This window comes from Eubalaena glacialis, chromosome 1, assembly GCF_028564815.1.
Source record: "Eubalaena glacialis isolate mEubGla1 chromosome 1, mEubGla1.1.hap2.+ XY, whole genome shotgun sequence".
Lineage (NCBI taxonomy): Eukaryota > Metazoa > Chordata > Mammalia > Artiodactyla > Balaenidae > Eubalaena > Eubalaena glacialis.
Genome location: NC_083716.1, coordinates 90,632,906 through 90,647,287, shown reverse-complemented (window position 1 = coordinate 90,647,287; position 14,382 = coordinate 90,632,906). Strand labels below are relative to the sequence as shown.

The 14,382-nt window shown below is 54.1% G+C and overlaps 1 protein-coding gene across 1 annotated transcript in view; it reads left to right on the top strand.

Moving 5' to 3' along the window:
- Positions 1-14,382, top strand: part of GALNT2 (polypeptide N-acetylgalactosaminyltransferase 2) — a 179,351-nt gene that overhangs the window by 28,219 nt on the left and 136,750 nt on the right. The gene's annotated exons all lie outside the window — the stretch shown is intronic.

The following is a 14,382-nucleotide window of genomic DNA, read 5'->3' as shown; positions in this document are numbered from 1 at the left end:
TCCCCTTGGGCCTGGCGCCTGTAAGAGGGGCCAGTCTGGTTCCCGGCTGTTCTCGGCTTCTGTCCCTTCTAGGGTCTGAGGCATCCGACTCCCAGGAGCTGCCATACCCGTGGCGTCACCAGTCCTGCACAAGTGAATACTTAGCATCTTCCCCCGCCACCAGGCCCGCAGCTCCTCGAGGGCCAGGCCCGTGGTTTGTCTGCTGGCTCTTCCCAGCTGCCCACACGGTCCGTGGAGAAGAGCAGGGGTTCAGTATCTTGTTTGTTCAATGCACGATTTAAAAAATGAAAGACTGAGTCCTGGAAGTAGTTTTAATTTGCTACGATTCCAGGCCGCTTGCCCCATCGCTCCGTGCCTCAGGTTTCTAAATTCTAAAGTGTGGCTAGTATACCTCAAATGGTTCCACAGGGCACGGGAGAGGCTAACTTGTTGTGCACCTACTGTGCGCCTCGTGCTGTGCACAGTGGGGCCGCCCAGCGCTCCTTTTCACCATCAACAGTCCTGTGAGGCATAGGTATTACGGACCCGATTCTGCAAATGAGCAGCTACAGGTGCTGAATAACTTCCTCAAGGTCACACACTCTTACGGCAGAAAAGTGTTACAACGTTGAAAATGCAGGGCTGCCTCGCTCCATAGCCCGTGTATGTATATGTATATACACGTGTACGTAGGTATGTATATCTACACACTCAGAAAGTGTCTGGGGGAAATATACATGGACACACAAAGCTACACACACACACACACACACACACACACGTAGGGCACACTTAGGAAGTGTGGGAGGGAAATATACACATATCTATACACATGCATGTACATACACACACACGTGTATATATCCATCCATACACACGTATGTAGATGTGTGTGTAGATGTATATTTCCCCTGACACTTTCTAAATGTGTTCTACACATACATGTATGTGTGTGTGTATATGTGCGCGTGTATGTATGTATGTATGTACACGTGTGTATGTATATATAATCCACCCCTCCGCTTCCTAAACGCGTCACACACCAGGGGTGCCTCATTGTAATTCTGGCTTTCGCAGTAAATGTTAAATAAGCATCTTCCCCCGCCCTCTACCCCTGCCCGTTCTTTCCTCCCTGGGAGGGGCTGGGACCCTCGGGCCTCGTGGTCAGCTCCGTCAGGGCTCCCAGGGGGCTGGCCGCTCTCACCCACGCCCTCCCCACTCCCAAGTACGTCAGGTGCCAGCATGTGTTTATTGAACTGAAATTCTTGAGCCTGCAGAATATACTCCTGGTCTGTCAAGACAGATACAAACAACATGCCTTTTTTAGACTACTTAAAGGATTCTTGACATGATCCTGATGGTGTTTTAACAAGTTTTCAGGTCCTGGTCAGCCAAGCTCAGGGCCAGGAATAAATGTTTAATAAACAACATACGGGCGATGGAAAAAAAAAACATGTGTCGTAAGTGGAACTGTGGGTTCTGTAAATCTGTGATGGGTTATTGTTCCTGCTGTTTTTGTGTGTGATGATTCCTGTTCCTGATGTTTTCCTCTCTTCCCACATGAAACTGTATAACGTGGACCCCTTTCCTGGTCCTTTGGAGCAGGGTGGCCTGGGGCCGAGGATCGAGGTCCGTAGCAGAGATCTGGGGGACAACTTCCTTATCTCCCGTTCTGCCCCTTTGCCAAGCAGAAGTGCAAAGAGTGGATGGAATGAGGTGCTGCCTCCTGAGATGAGCTCTGCCCGGTGGTTCCCGATGCTTGCTTGGTTGGCAAGGCACAGTTCGCCCTTCCCCTGAGGCGTCTGCATTGCGTGAAAGTGCAAAGACAAATTGTCTGTCCGAGGAGCTAATTTTAAGTGCTAGTACGTTTTAAGGGCTTACAGGGCTCAAAACTTTTTGGTTCTCTTAGAAGAATCTCTTTTTCTCCTGAAAAACAAGCTCGACTCTTTAAAGTCAGGAAAGGGGAGATGAGCTGAAGCCCCTTTGGGGACAGGTATGTTTTGTTTACTGTGGAGTCTCCGGAGCCCAACTGGTCCCCGGCACACTGGGCACCCCCAACCCTTGGTGGGAGGTCGGATTTTCCATGCTGTAAACGCAGGAGCGAAGAAGCATCATGAAGGGAGCACCTGCCTGAGACGGTAACTGCAGCTTCGCAACAAATGCAGCAGTTTTGGTCTCAAGAGTGAAGTTGTGTCTCTCTGGAATCATAAGCCTAAACGGTGGACTTCCTGTTTTAGAATTCCCAGTTTATTTTCTGCAAGAGTTTGCAGCAGATGTGGTTCTATGGAGAAAGTTTATACCTCAGGGGTTCCAATTTGGGGTCTTTGAAGTATTCGTATTTGCAAAAGCCAGGTAGAAGTTGCTTATTCATCTGACGTGAGGCCGCACGGGCTTTGTGACAACTGCCTCTGCGTCTGGGTAGAATGACGTGCACTTAGTGCGATAACTCAGGACAGCTTGTGGCTTTTTTTCCCCCCGTGAGAGACAGAGCAAACTAAGGCACTCCCAGTTTTTTCTTCCCTAGGCATTGATGGAAACAGATTCCATAGGAGAAATAACAAAGAGAGTGTTGGGTAGTGGAGAGTGAAAACATCCAGCTGCTGTGACAGTGGAACTCCAAGGGACTCTTTCTTTGGGGGGCCGGGGAGGGGGTGGGCCATGGGAGGAGCATGGACCAGGTGTCATCTGAGGACTCCCTCTGGGGCTGGAAGAAGTGACATTTTGCTTTGATGGGTCTCACTGAGGCTGAGACCGGCATCTGTTGGTCTTCCTGAGACTGTGTTTAGAGCACAACGCTTTACGTTAGGGATTCTCATAATCCTAGTCATTTGCTTTGCAGAATTTTTAACAGCCCCAACTTCCTCCGGGGTGAGGCTGTCCAGAAAAACAGTTGCTTGAAAGAGCTATTTACAGAGGTAGAGAGAGAGCTGTGGTCCTTTTTCCTTTAATAATCTTTCCTTAGGTTTCACGGAGGCCAAAATCCCCTTAATAGATTTTAATAACATTGTGGAATCTCGGTTTGCACAGCAGAGACCCTTAGTGTGGCTTTTACTCTCTCCACTGCGGTTTACTTTGTATCCATGAGCGACCGCGGCTTTTGCGCGAGGGTGACTATTTTTATTCAGCAAGAATTGGCGCAGGGGTGAGCGTGGAGATGCCTTCCCGCATCCGCGGTCTTTCCGCCAGGACAAACGTCCACCGCCACGAACACGTTTCCATCCTCAGCCCCGGGGTTGAGAAGAAATGCCAGTCAGCTCTCCTGCTCGGTTTGGGGCAGGTGTCAGTGGGCTACAAGGCTGCCTGCATCAGTGGGGCTCTCCGAGGATGCATTTCTACTTCCTGGAAAGAGCTCCCTGCAGGATTTTGTGTGTGGCTCTGCGGAAAGGAGTTGGTGGCTTTTCAAAACACCAAAAACCAGAAAACACGTAATTATCGTGTCAGCCCTGTGGCAGTTAACCCTGATTTTGGCCTCAATTCTGGAACGAGTCAGCCGATGTAGACAAACCCCTTATCAGGTCATGGGTTGTCATTTATTCTTCCCCTTCCCCTAGTCATTTACTCGGCGAGTGACGACCTGACCTTCCCCGAGGGATGAGTCCCTCCTCCAGCAGAATTCCCTGCTCAGGGTGGAGGCGCTTAACCCCCCAAAGCCACGGATTTGGTGTCGTTAATTAACTGATTCAGCCACTGCTCTGTGTGCTCACCGTGCTGGGCACGCACCCTGCCCCTGCTCGGTAACAGCAGCCTTTTCCCTCTAACTCCCGAGCATCCTTAAGCTCCTTGCGTTCTCTCAGGATGCAGGATGTTGGACCTGCACAGACTGGGGGCTCTGCGGCTGGAAGGGGCAGCCAGAGCCGGGCGGGGGCCTCTCTCCCCACCCCCCAACCCCCGGTGTCTCCTCCACTCCTTTCTCCAGAGCTTAAGGGAACCACTCTCTAAAAAGGCTGAAATCCTATTTTCTGGGGGATCTGGGCATAGGCAGCCCTGGAATCCTTTCCTATCGTGGTAACATAGGTTATCAGCAGCCGCTGGTGGGCCTCAGAGAGCAGTGGCTGTCCCTGTAGCCTGATCATCAGGCTTGCAGGCCCCTGGCTCTCTAGCCTCAGAAATGGGAAGCTTTAAAACCCCTGCCTAGTTGTTGGATGCCTTGAGTCATAAAATAAATAAATGAGAGGTGCTGAGTGAGGGCGGGAGGAGGGAAACAGGTGGCCGGAGCTGCATCGTGCTCGCTACCCATGGAGGCTCTCCTTTCTTAATAGGCTTCAGAAATCCTGGAGTGCATAATTCACCAGCCACGGAGTCCCACCCGTGTCCCCTTTGCTCAAAATGTAGATGAACTTTGCCGAGCTGGGAGGAAGGAGCTGCGCGCCTGTTCTTTCTCTACGTCTCAGGAGGTGCTGGCGAATGTGCTTTGAGCAGTGATCGGCCTGTGATTGCTGGTCTTTGCTGCTCGCTGAGCTAATAAAGGGGCAGAAGGCGGCCGCTGCAATGGCGCTTGGGGCTTTTGCCAGGCTGAGTCACAGCCAACTTAGGGAAATGCCGCCTAGCACGCCTCCAGCCCCCTGTTCTAATTGGAGGTCTGCAGCGGCACACTCAGAAGATGAATCAGAGTCGGGGAAAGTGTGCGGGAGAGACGAGCCAGGAGTGCGGTGTGGGAGGACCACAGAACGTGCTGGGTTAGATCCACACCTCTGTTCTGGTGGGCCTTTCTTCACCAGAGGGGTGTCCTGATGCCGGAGGCCAGGGGGAGAAGGGGGGCTCTGGTGGGCAGATCCCTCCTGTTGGCTTTGCTGGGCTCCGCGCACTGACGGGCACAGGGCGCCATAGGCACAGACGTCTTGCACGTTCTCAGCCCAGGGCATGGCAATGGGCGGGGCACGAGAGGGCTGGCTGGTGGGCGGCAGGAACCCTCTACCGTCTACCCCTTCCAGAGCGTGGCGTGTCCCTAGCCCAGATCCACTGAATGAGAACCTCCACGAGGGACAGGGAGCCTGGAATTCAAACAAGGTCCAGGGTTATTGAAGAGCGGCCCCTGCTGGATGCCACCTCTCCATGGGCTCCAGCTGGCCTTGGACGTTGTCCAGTCAGGACCAGACCCTGAGCTCTAGGGCCCCCCTGGGGTTCTCATCACACCGTGTCTCATTGATTCGAAAATGCACATCTTCCCGCTCACATTTTAACGTTTCTGAAATCAGGTTGCATCTTGTCATGGATGGTGTTTCATGGTTTGGTTGATAACGTTTTTCCTCCTGAGTGTTAGGTGAAGTTAACGGCCCTGCAGTCGATGGGTCTTGGATTCGATGAGCTTTTTGTTGCCTCAGCTCTGGTGGGGACGTGGTCTCTCTGAGCCACCTCACCCTCATGGTGGTCAGCGTGGATGAAGGTACACGGAGAGCAGCATACAAAAGTGAGGGCTTCCGTGGGTACCACTGCAGCGTGGCTTTACAGGACGCTGACCTGTGTTTGCATCTGCTTCGGGGTTAGCGTCCTAGGGGCTCATAAGTATGATTTCCCCCCTTTTACACGTTGGGGTGTGGGCAACAGACTCGTTTGGGATGGACAACTAGTAAGTGACAGAGACCTAGCTCCGTCTGACGCCAGATCCAGGCCTGTCACCTGTCAGCGCGCGCACTGTATCTTTCCAGCCTCTCCCACTCACCTTTCTTCTCAGCCCTGACGGTGCCTCAGCGGCCGTCACAGCGGATGCAGTGGAGATGATTCATTTCTTTAGGTCAGTCTTCGAACCTGACTTCTCAGAGGCTGGTCTTGTGCGATAGTTGCATATTAACCGCGTGCCAACTCCATGCCAGCTCCTCCCGCTCAGGGCTGCGCATGCATGGTGACCGGGCATCGTCCTCTGTCTCCTGGACTCTTGAGTGATAGCAGAGTTCTGGCTTCTCCCCGTGAATGAGGCACGTACCTCTGGACAGCGCGTTTATTCCTCTGTGTGAGGTTGGCCATGCCTGTGGGGGAGGGGTGTTCCATCGCCCAGAGAGTTGAGGGTGGGGAGGGGCGCCAGCTGGAGATAACAGCACGGTGCCTGCTTCTGGGAGCTGGAGCATCCTTGGGGCCTGGGTGGGTCCCTGGACACCTGAGGCCCTGCGTCCCTGCAGTTTGCTGAAACCATTGGTCGTTTGGCCACTGCCTTGGAGACCCAACCACCCCTGGAGGTGCTTCAGTGCTTTTGTTTTGTGTTCGGCTTTAGTGCCTGTTCATTTCACTTGACATCAAGGGCTTCTGGGGGGTTGAGGTGGGACAGGATGACATAACAGGAGTGAGTGACCGGTGAGCGTTTCCTGTGTGCCAGGCGTTCGGGAGAGGGCATCTGCTGATAGCTCCTATGGCTGGTTTCTTCTGTCCTTGGTCCCCCTTTAACAGTCACTCTTGCCGAGCACGTGCCAAGTCCTCGGTCGGCAGGCGGGCCGTACGCGCTGGTGTCCCAGCACAGTGCATCTGGCCCTCGGTGGTGGCCAGCGAGTGTTCTTCGGCTGGCAGAACATGCTAGAGACTCTTAGTGCTTAACATGTGAGGGTGATGCGCGGCCTGAGGGTGCCCCCACCGGATGTGGCCGGAGCTGGGGGTGGTGGGGTGCTGCCTGGAGCAACGAACAGCATGGGGATGGCGGCCTGTTCACTGGGGACCAGGAGCTGGTTCCAGAGGTGGTGGCAGAGAGTTCCGTGGGCTGCGAGCCCTGGTCCTGGGGAAGGGGCTCTTGAAGGCTCTGCCCGCCACGCCTCCGCAGGCTGCTCGAGCCATTTTCCACTGATGACCTTTGATGTAAAGGACATTGTCTTTGGGAACCCCGCTGCACTGCGAAACTTTGCTGCTCGGCTCCCAGGCTTTGTCTGGCCATAGTAGAGAGGATTTGATGATCAGTTAAATCATCCTCCGGAAGAGCGATCCAGAAAGCGTCCCTGGGCAGGGAGCGGTGGGGCATTCTCGAGTGGGTGCGCTGCACGGTTCCCAGGGAGGGGCCGGGTGTGTGTGTGTGGGCCTCGGAGGTCGGGGCGTTGGATGCAGCAGGAGAGGCTGTGGAGGCAGAGGAGGCCGGCGGGGCTGATGGAGAGGTGGTAGCCGGGAGGAGTCGCAGAGGTGGGGTCAGTCTGTGAAGCAGGCCCAACACCACCCTGGGTGAGCTGGAAAGAAGGGCCCGCAGCCGTTGGGGGGTGGGGGGGAGGGGGCGCAGTTAGGCGAGCGGGCCAGGAGCCCCGAAGGTAGGAGGCCGGCACGTTCGTCTCATGAGTTTGCTACCCTCTGGGTCTTTGGACACGGTGTCCACGTGCCAGGCTTGTTTCTGATTCCTGCAGTGGCATCACGGGTGTGGAACAGGACCCCGCGTGCAGCGTGTGGCACCGGCTGGTGGCCTTGCGGGCGGAGCTATGCAGGGACCAGCGGCCTCCCGCTCTGTGTCCGCCCATGCCAGTGACCGCGACACCCTGACTCAGGGTGGAAGAGTTGGTCTAAGTTGGGTGGCCCCGGGCGCCCCCATCCCCCCTGCATCTGGCTCGCAGCTCGAGGTTCCGGGGCTGCCGGGCTTTCGCTTCCGTGGCCTCCTCCTTCATCCCCTCTTTCGCGTGTTCCTGTGTGGGAGGCTCATTTGGAGGAAGAAAGGTCTCTGTCTCTGAGGACGGGATGGAGATCTTTCTGGGCTGTCCTTGTCTGAATCACAAACTCTGAGGGCCGGGGCGCCCCCCGTGTCCCACAGGCCAGGACTTGGAGTGGCTGGAGCGCGGCTCCTTGGGGTGGGGGCCTGACCCTGCCGCCAGGTGCCCTCCCCCGCGGTGGGAGATGCCGAGGTGCGTGAGAGGGTGGGTGCGTGAGTGATGGGAGCATGTGGGGCAGCGTGTCGTACACAGAAGTGACACGGTACGCTGCTCCCTGCTGCTGCCCGCACGTTATTTATCTGTTTCTAACTTCTTTGCCTGAGTCCTGAGGGTCCCTCTGAGCTGTGCTTTCCTGGGTTTTATTTTTTCGCCAGCGGATTGGTCTGGGGACTTTTCTGGTTGAGGTGAGACTGCGGGTGCATCGAGTGTGAGTCGAGAGGCTTTGGGCGTCAGCCGACCTTCCTGGAGGGTAGCGGGGCTGCTGCAGTGGGTGAGGGAGCGGAGGTGCAGGACAGGACCACGCGCGCAGCACCTGCTCTTCCGGCCGCGCTCTGCACAGGCCAGGAGAGCAGGTTACTGGGAGACCGTGGGACCTCGGGGTGGGGGGAATTCACGCTCTTCTCTCCAAATGCAGGCAGCGCCACTACCAGGTGAGGCTCATACAGGATGAGTCGAAGGTGTTGGTCATCCCTGACTTGTGGGAATATGTGTATGTGGGTGTGTGTGTGTGTACCTGTGTGTGTGTGTGTGTACCTGTGTGTGTGTGTACATGTGTGTATTGATGTGTACCTGTGTGTATGTACCTGTGTGTGTGGATGTATGTGCATGTATGTACCTGTGTGTGTGTGTACAGGTGGGTGTGTGCCCACGTATGTATGTTCCCAGGTGAATCTTCCCTGCTCAGTCTGACCAATGATGCTCTCAGGTATTCAAAAGCACCAACCCGAGAAAGCACTGCATCCTCAGGAAAGGAACCCAGGCAGGCTTTCTCTTGCCAGCTGAAATCATGAGGGCTTGTTTCAGAGTTTTAAGTTCTGATTTTCACTCCTTTAAATTCCAGAGCCAGCACTTGGATTGAAACGAGTTTGCTGTTACACGTTTTACTTTGATTAGCTTGTTGCATTGAATTAATTGTCAGGTTGCCTGAACCAACCTGACAGTTCGTTAACCAGTCTTAAAATGAAGACTGTATCACTCAGATAATTTATGTTAGATCGAAAATGGAAGATTGTTTTCATTCAGAAAAGAGAAAAATATCTTGAATACAGAATCTAGAGTTTAGGACCTGAAATCTGGGAGCAAAACGTTTATTGCCCTTTTCCTGTATCACCTGTGCGGAGGCCCCCAGATTCCCATTCCAGCAGTCTCTTTGCTGTTCTTTGATTTCTAATGTATTTCCTTTAAAAAGATCTTTTTGGTTACAAGTAAAAGCAGCCTATTGAAGGCTAGCTTCAACAGAGAAGGGAGTTTATCATGTGGCTGTTAGGGTATCTCACGGTACTGAGAGTAGGAGGGCTTTCTGGCCTCAGAAGGCCAGGTGAGAATCCGGGCCTGGAAACAGCCCAGACGACGGACGGGGCTGCAGCCCAGACCTTGGTGGCCGCACTGCGTGCCAGCTCCGCTCCTCCAGGCCTCCTGGCTGCTCTCTCCTCCCCCTGCAGAGGACCCCTACGTCTGCTCGTCCTGAGCTCAGCCCCCCAGCCTAGACGGAGCCCGCGCTTCCCTGGAGGAGCCGACTGGCTTGGCTCGGCGTGGCACCCACTCCCGGTGCGTCTGGAGGGGTGTGTGGCATGCCGTCTGTGCACGCGGGGTAGGTGCTTCGCAGAGGAAAGAGGCAGTGCCTCAGGAGGTGCTGGGAGCCCCGCGTTTGAACGAGTGTCCGCAACGTCCAGGCGCTTTCGTTGTCCTGGAGTCCGAGGGTCAGGCAGCGCTCCGCCTCCATCTGTGTCTGGGCTATGGGGTGGCCTCTGCTCTTGTGTGGGTGGGAGGGCTAGGAGGGGGCAGGAGGGAGGGGCGGGCGGGCTGAGAGGAAACTCTGTCGGGCTCCCTGAGCTGCAGGCCACCTTGCGCGGGCTTGCCCGGGAGCAGTCAGCCCTCGAGGTCCAGGTCTGGGCTGTCGGCCGGGGCAAAAACCTACACGGGACAGGTGTCTCTCCCAGGAAACAATGTCTTCACACACCCCCGCAATGCCAGAGTCACTGCGGTCTGCCTAGGGCTTTTTTTTTTTAAGGTTTTTTTTTGGATGTGGACCAATTTTAAAGTCTTTATTGAATTTGTTACAATATTGCTTCTGTTTTATGTTTTGGTTTTTTGGCCGCGAGGCACGCGGGATCTTAGCTTCCCAACCAGGGATCGAACCCGAACCCCCTGCATGGGAAGCGCGGAGTCTTAACCACTGGACGGCCAGGAAAGTCCACGCCCAGGGTTTTGTTGGGGTCTCTGATGACCGGGAGCGGGACAGGGCCCCGCAGAGACCACGCACATGCTCGTGTGTTCCCAAGCGCGAGGCTCTCCTCCAGCGCTGCTGGCCTCGTGGGAAGCTCTGCACCCACATGGCTTGGGCGGCAGCTGGACAGAGACGCACACGGTCCTTCCCCTGCCGGGCTTGAAAGCTGGGTGCGAGAAGGTCGCAGTGCGTGGGGCCCGGCGTCCGGCGGGAGGGAGCCCGAGAGCTGCGGGGTGGCCTGGCCTGGCCCCCTCGCGTGACACCCAGGGCTCCGCCAGGGGCTGCGACAGTCCAGCCTGGAGCCGGGGGGCAGGGGAGTGTGGGCCTCGCTCTCCTGCGGGCCTCAGTTGTCTGTGTGCAGCTTCTTCCTCTCTCTCCTCTCCTCCCTCGTTCGGCATCTAGTCTGCCCGGCCTCTGTGTCCAGTCTGTACTCGGAGTCAAAGGGTGCAGCCACTCTTGCCGGGAGCCCTTGGGAGGGGCTGCGGGGGTCCGTCCCTCAAGGACAAGATGCTTGCGCAGAGCAGCTGGAGACCGTCTTGGGGCAGGAGCTGAGCTCTTGTGAAGATGTAGAGAAGCATCCCGTGCAAAGTGCAGAAGAAGGGGCTGGGGACGGGGACGGCTCATCGCCGAGTGCCGTTTGGGAGCTAGAGGTGCCCGTTGGGACTTTGCCCGGCGCAGACAGCGGTGGGGTTTCAGATGCTCCTCCGGTTGCCTTCAGAGCCAAGGGAGTGCTGGCAGCTTCTTTGTGCCTGATGAGGTAAGAGTCCGTGTTCTCCGAGAAGGAGATTCTGGGGGGAGGGGACTGGTGCCGCCAGGCTTGCGGGATGGGGCACGGATTTGGGAGGTGGGGCCTCTCTTCCCGTTGCTGCTGTGACTCATCGCCACGGCGAAGGGCTGGTCACTTGTCGCCATGGCGAAGGGCTGGTTTCTTTTTTGCAGAGTAATGTTGACGTGCTGTGCACCTGGCACACAGGTGAGGCAGTGGACTAAGGACTTACTCTCTGTGCTTCTCTGTGCAGCACTTGACGTGACAGCACGAAGGCCATTGTGTTACAAGCCTTGGGTGTCAAGAGTCTCATTCTAAGGGAAACCCATTTTGTCGTCTGTTTCCTTTAAGTTCAGAGCTGGCTTCCAGTAGAGTTGGAGGTTCCCGTGCACTGAGCTGCGCCCCTGGTAATCTGAGGTTTCTGAAATGGGCCACAGTGATTCCTTTTTGACCACATTGAACATCAGGTTTTCTGTTGAGTTTCCTGTTCTTTTCACACCTCATTCCAGCGGGAGGTTTAGTCATTCTTGCCCTTTCTCTGCGGTCACCTGGTAGCTTCAAGCTGTTACTTGTGAAGGAATTTTCCCAAGTGAATCTTCCTTGCTGAAATTCAGGAAGGCATGTGAGGTTAGTAAATTGACAGAGATTTTCCGTGTTATTACCTCTTTAACTTTGAAAGAATTTATTTTTGAGTGGTAGTGAGGTGGCGGGATTTCTTAGCCAGAGGAGGGTGAGTGAGCTTAAGCGGCAGCATGATGACCTCAACACTGGTGATGGGGTGGGAGGGGGACGGGCAGGAGTCCACTGAGCTGGTGGTCCTGGACCTGACAGTGAGCTGGCCTGCTGCAGTGGAGTGTGCGCCTGACCGGGGAAACGTGTCCTCAGCCCACCTTTCCGTCTGGTCTAGAACACAGGATTGAGCTCTTGATCTCTGTGGTGAATGTGGTGTGACATTAATAATAGCGGTAAGGATGGGCCACCATCTCCAGCGTGCAGGCCAGCTGTTGACAAGGGGCGTTAGTCACGCGTAGTGACCGGTGCCACCATCTTCAGGGTCACCATAGTGACCTGCGGTATTTGAATCATAAATAAGGCCAGTCTCCCCATCGCGGAGTCCCAGCTTAACAGCTTGGGAGGAAGGGCCCTGCGTGACCAGGTTTTCCCTGCCCTCCCCAGCCTCAGCGTGGCCCCCCTTCCACCCTGTGAGGACCATGCCTTAGTTTGTTCAGGCTGCTATGACACAACACCACAGACCAGGTAAACAGCAGACATTGGTTTCTCAGGTTCTGGGGGCTGGAAGGCTGAGCTCAGGCCAGCGGGGAGGGTTCTGTGGGGGGCCCTCTTGTGGGTTGCAGGCTTCTGTGTCCTCACAGGGGAGGGGACAGGACTCTCTCCTTTATAAGGACATTAGTCCCATTCGTGCCAGCTCCCCCCTCATGACCTGATCACCTCCCAAAGGCCCACCTCCTAACACATTGGGTGTTTGTTAGGCTTTCCACCTGTGAATCTGGGGACACAAACTTGGAGACGGAAGTGGGCAGGCTGGTGGTTCTCCTCTCTTGTCGCCCCTCCTGCCCTGCACTCAAGCCACCTCTGTGAGGATGCCACCCCAACCTGCAGTTCTGGTCTTGCAGGACTTGGTCCAGATCTCACCTCTTCTGGGAGGACCTTGCTCTTAGCCCAGCCTGGTTTTAAAAAAAGAGGTCTTATGGAGAAGTTCAAATAGACGTAAGTAGACAGAATGGTATTATGAACCCCAAGCATCTGTTACCCTGCTGCAGCCACCAGCAGCCTGTGGTCAGTCCTGCCCCCCCCAGGTCCACTCCAGGCAGACCCCAGAAATGATTTTTTTCATTTGTAAATATTTTAGTATGTATCTCTCAAATATAAGGACTCTTTAAAAAACCTAATAATGCTGTAGATCATACCCCAAAATGAACAGATTCCTTAATATCATCAAATATTCAATTATTGTTCACATTTCCAGTTGGTTCATAAATGTCATAAATTTAACTTATAGTTTTTCCTTAATTCAAAATTCGGATAGGGAGGGAGATTGGCTCAAGATGGAGTAGACGGACGTGTGCTCACTCCCTCTTGCGAGATCACTGGAATCACAGTTAACTGCTGAACAATCATTGACAGGAAGACACTGGAACTCACCAAAAAAGATACCCCACATCCAAAGACAAAGGAGAAGCTGCAGTGAGATGGTAGGAGGGGCGCAATCACAATAAAATCAAATCCCATAACTGCTGGGTGGGTGACTCACAAACTGGAGAACACTTATACCACAGAAGTCCACCCACTGGAGTGAAGGTTCTGAGCCCCACGTCAGGCTTCCCAATGTCCGGCAATGGGAGGAGGAATTCCCAGAGAATCAGACTTTGAAGGCTAGCAGGATTTGATTGCAGGACTTCGACAGGACTGGGGGAACAGAGACTCCACTCTTGGAGGGCACACACAAAGTAGTGTGTGCATCAGGACCCAGGGGAAGAAGCAGTGACCCCATAGGGGACTGAACCAGACCTACCTGCTAGTGTTGGAGGGTCTCCTGCAGAGGCAGGGGGCAGCTGTGGCTCACCACGGGGACAAGGACACTGGCAGCAGAAGTTCTGGGAAGTACTGCTTGGCGTGAGCCCTCCCAGAGTCTGCCATTAGCCCCACCAAAGAGTCCGGGTAAGCTCCAGTGTTGGGTTGCCTCAGGCCAAACAACCAACAGGGAGGGAACCCAGCCCCACCCATCAGCAGACAAGTGGATTAAAGTTTTACTGAGCTCTGCCCACCAGGGCAACACCCAGCTCTACCCACCACCGGTCCCTCCCATCAGGAAGCTTGCACAAGCCTCTTAGATAGCCTCATCCACCAGAGGGCAGAGAGTAGAAACAAGAAGAACTACAATCCTGCAGCCTGTGGAACAAAAACCACATTTACAGAAAGACAGACAAGATGAAAAGGCAGAGGGCTATGTACCAGATGAAGGAAGAAGATAAAACCCCAGAAAAACAACTAAATGAAGTGGAGATAGGCAACCTTCCAGAAAAAGAATTCAGAATAATGATAGTGAAGATGATCCAGGACTTCAGAAAAAGAACGGAGGCAAAGATAGAGAAGATGCAAGAGATATTTAACAAAGACCTAGACGATTTAAAGAACAAACACCTCGATGAATTAACAAACAGAGATGAACAATACAATAACTGAAATGAAAAATACACTAGAAGGAATCAATAGCAAAATAACTGAGGCAGAAGAACGGATAAGTGATCTGGAAGACAGAATGTGGAATTCACTGCTGTGGAACAGAATAAAGAAAAAAGAATGAAAAGAAATTAAGACAGCCTGAGAGACCTCTGGGACAACATTAAATGCACCAACATTCACATTAAAAGGGTCCCAGAGGAGAAGAGAAAGAGAAAGGGCCCGAGAAAATATTTGAAGAGATTATAGTTGAAAACTTCCCTAACATGGGAAAGGAAATAGCCATCCAAGTCCAGGAGGTGCAGAGAGTCCCAGGCAGGATAAACCCAAGGAGAAACATGCCGAGACACATAATTATCAAATTGACAAAAATTAAAGAAAAAGAA